The sequence below is a fragment of the Gopherus flavomarginatus genome, chromosome 10 (genome assembly GCF_025201925.1).
Source record: "Gopherus flavomarginatus isolate rGopFla2 chromosome 10, rGopFla2.mat.asm, whole genome shotgun sequence".
In the NCBI taxonomy this organism is placed as follows: domain Eukaryota; kingdom Metazoa; phylum Chordata; order Testudines; family Testudinidae; genus Gopherus; species Gopherus flavomarginatus.
Window position 1 is genome coordinate 18,445,267 of NC_066626.1, and position 4,126 is coordinate 18,449,392.

At 43.8% G+C, this 4,126-nt stretch overlaps 1 pseudogene; it reads left to right on the forward strand.

Moving 5' to 3' along the window:
• Positions 1-2,647: 2,647 nt before the first annotated feature.
• On the forward strand, positions 2,648-3,758 carry LOC127030105 (gamma-crystallin B-like; annotated as a pseudogene).
• The last annotated feature ends 368 nt before the right edge of the window (positions 3,759-4,126 follow it).

Genomic DNA, 4,126 nt, shown 5'->3' on the forward strand with positions numbered 1-4,126 from the left:
AAATTGGCTGATCCTACAGTGACTGACAGTAGGAGTGCAGGGTTTGATACACTGAAAAACACCGGCCTTCTGCCAAGTGGCTAAGAACTTTGAGAAGTGTGTGGCATTCCAATGGCTCAAGGTGAAATAACATCCCACAAAAATCTGAGCACAAGCATGCTCCAGAATTTCTGGTTTTAGCTCTTACCTCATCCCTATAAAGGAGATTTGGCTACAGCACCAGAAAAAATGTGCTTAAGTGACTTACCCAAGACTATGTTGGAGCTGGAAATGGAACACAGGAGTGCTTGATTCTTACTCAGACCCTTAGGGTTCTCTTTTTTCTAGTATCCCAGAAGGTGACTACTTTGTGGACAGGAATTCTCATGGGGCATAATTGTTTGCCCCTAGAAAACAGGTTGTGTTGATTCAATAATTGCTGAGAGAAAAGATGTTCTAGTGGTTAGGGTGCCAGTCTTGGACTAGGTAGACCAGGGTTCAGTTTCTTCTTTCACCCCAGATTTTCTGTATGACCTTTTGCCAGTCATTTAGAGACCTGAGTCAGGGAAAGGCTATCTTTAAAATGGGTATAATAGCATTTCCCTACCTCACAGGTGTGTTGTAAATATAAACACATTGAAGATTGGGAGATCCTGACAGATACTGTGGTAACAAGACTGCAGTGAGGTCTACAAAACCCCATACTGCACACAGACGCAGAGGGGAGAAGACCCTCTCCTGTCTACAAGCAAGCAGCTTGATCCCAACCCCATACAGCTTCCAGAGCTGCCAATCATGGAGGGAGGTACCCACAGCTGCAACCAATAGAGGAACCACAAGGCCTGCTATGAAGGGGAGCAGGCAGAGAAGGAAAAGGAGGTAGAAAGGCCTCAGACAGCAATGGGGTGACAGCCCTTTCTTCTCTTTCCTCAGCTTTCCCTCTATCTACAACATTCAAAGCTCACCCCGTCTGGCTAATGCCCTTCTGAGTGAAGGAGTGTGGGTGCACTTCTATTCACCCTCTTGTGCCAAAAATAGTCATTTGGTCCATTGGAACTGGAGACTAAATCATTGCAAAGAGAGCTTTTAAATAAATCACCAAGACATCCAATTAAGTTTGCATGCCAAGTTAGGTGACTAGGTGAATACCCTTACATGCCTGAACAGATTTCTCCAGCTGTACACACAAGCTCAGTTTTGTGTTCTCATTTCTAAGTGTGCCAGTTTCTTTGCTTCTAAGCATTGTCTCTTGGAAATATGAAAGTCTGCATGCATTGATTTGCACCCCCAGTTAGGTGCGCAGTGGTTTGTTTTAAAGGTTTTAGATTTTGGGAATAGACATTGTCATAAGAGAACAAGCCCAATGGCCCATCCAGTCCTGTATGCCACAGGGACCATTCGGGAAATGATGTATTTCCCCATGATGTACTGATTGTGTTCTTCTAGGGAAGAAAGTGTCTTCCTGGCTGCAGCTGGTGATCAGTTGATGCTCTGAATTCAAAACCGAAGCAGAGCAATTTGTAAGAAAATTCAAAAGAAGGGAGTTTGCCAGGACCAACGCTGCTGAGTTTCAGTATTAGCAAGTAACCCATAATTTGAAGTCAAAGCAAAATGTCAGATAAGACCCAGCAGGTTCAAGTGCTCAAATATTTAAAGTAGCTATGTTGATAGCACAAACAGCCCAATAAATGGTGAACTTTTCAGAAGGTGCAGGGAAACATGTAACCCTCCAGTGTGAGGTCAGTGCAAAGTCTACTGGAATATGTCTTTTCATATCTATATTCCTCTCTCCTTCCCTCCCCCACATAGCTGAGCTATGGTACATGATACACTGACAGAAATTCCTTTCTGTTACTGTCTTGTGGAGTCAGGATATGTTCCAATATGTAGAGTAGTATTGCAGCATGTATTATGAGACACATCGGATGTTGTTTGTTTTGCATGCCTTTAGGGCATCAGTCATTTTCCTACAGTAACTGATTTAATATTTTGTCATCTCTTTATAACAAAAAGAGTAAGAAACAGTTTGTTTTCATGAAAGCGGCATAGTGATTGATCACGGCTCAAATTTATACGTGGTGTAAAATAAGTGTAACTCCATGGAAGTCTGTGGGCTAAGTTCAACAGTGGCAGGTAGATGGGATGAAATGCACATATGGGGTAAATATGCTGTTCGATCTCACTGGCAAATACAGCTGAGGACAATTTTATCTAAGGAAGATAAGTGTCTGTTTAACATACTGGGCTAGATCCTCAGCTGGTGTTGATCGTCATACATCAATTTACACTCTGCTGCCATTGATTTCAAGGTATATAATGAACAGTTCATTAGCACTCAAGGCACCAAGAATAACACAAATGTAGCAAAGATGATGAATGTGATATGCTGCATGAAGTAAATGCCATTCCTCATGATAAAGAGAAAACAAGAAATCCCCTTACTCATCAGAAAATGCCCCTTTTGTGTTATTCTTGCAGTTGCAGCATTAGATCTGCTGTAGATAAAAGATATCTCTGTATTTGTTCATGGCTCCGAGCTGTCACCTCTACAAGCTAGTGAAAATGGGAAAGATAAGCAGAGCAGCAGGCATGCAAGCCCAGATATGCCAATATTATGATCTAATGCGTGCATTTGGGTGAGGTTTTATAAACATTTACACTGTGGCTTGTCTTCTACCAAGACAGGAGCTTCCTGGGCCATTATTACAAATGTAGCACTGATTACCTGGATCTGCAACCCTACTTCAAACAAAGTAATTTCAGCCAGGTAGAAAACGGCAGGGAGATGACTTATATGGGTGCCCCAATTACTTGGGACAACAGTACTTTCTTAAAAAGGGGAGAATATCCTGACTTCTGAAAGTGGGTGACTCCATTCAGGGGCTCCTCCTCCTCCTCCCAAAACCTCCTGCACACCCCTGAACAGCTGATCATGGCAGGTGGGAGCTCTGGGAGGGAGGATTAGGAGCTGATTGGTGGGGCCCACCAGCAGGAGAAAGGGCTGGGGAGTCAGGGGAGGAGCTGATCCATGGGGCTGCCGGTGGTTGCTGAGCACCCAATATTTTTTTTCTGTGGGTACTCCAGCCCCAGAGTACCCACGGAGTTGGTGCCTATGCTAGGTTCTATACAGACATAATAAGAGACAAACTGCCCTAAAGGGCTCACCATGGAAACAGAAAAAACTGACAGAGGCTGGGAGCAAGGTCATATCACCTACATTTTACACTTCCAAAAGTGTGGCACAGAATGCAAGTGGCTTGCCCAAGGTCATAGGAAGACGCTGATAGTGGTGAGAGCTGAACCCACATTTTTCCCCATCCCAGTCTAGTACTTAAACCACAATGCCACCTTTCTCTCGGCAAACAGATATGAAAAAGTAATATCTCTCTGTGTATGTTTCTTTAATAGCAGACAGATTGAATCAGTAGAAGATCTGTCTGGCTTTCAAAAGTTAGAGGTATTTCAGTCTTTCCTTCTCTGTGGTCCCTTTGCTATCTCAGAACACCGGCTCCCACAAGATCCAGCTCTTTGAAAGAGATGACCTTCAAGGCCAAACGTTGGAGCTCACAGATGATTGTCCCTCAGTTCAGGATTGCATCTATCGTCCTGAGATCCACTCCCTCAATGTTCTGGGTGGCTCTTGGATCTTGTATGAGCTGCCGAACTTCAGAGGGCGATGACAATACTTGCTGAAACGTGGGGAGTACAGAAGGTTCCTTGACTGGGGTGCTGTGAATGCCACAGTTGGCTCTTTATGGTGGATGGTGGATTTACACTAAAGATGGTGTTTTAAATACACCATTGACAAACTCCAAATTCCTTTTTCGATGTCAGGTTTGCTAGACTATTTTAAGTAAATTTGAATTAAAAGAGGCACCAAGCCATAGAGTCTGATTTAAGTTTGCTTGGTATCCCTGTTTGCCAGAAGCTGGGAATGAGCTACAGGGGATGGATCACTTGATGATTACCTGTTCTGTTCATTCCCTCTGAAGCACCTGGCATTGGCCACCGTCGGAAGACAGGATGCTGGGCTAGATGGACCTTTGGTTTGACCCAGTATGGCCGTTCTGATGTTCTTAACCAGATCCATAGATGGTTTCAATCAGCATAATTCCACTGGTTTCAATGGAGCCATGCCAATCTATAC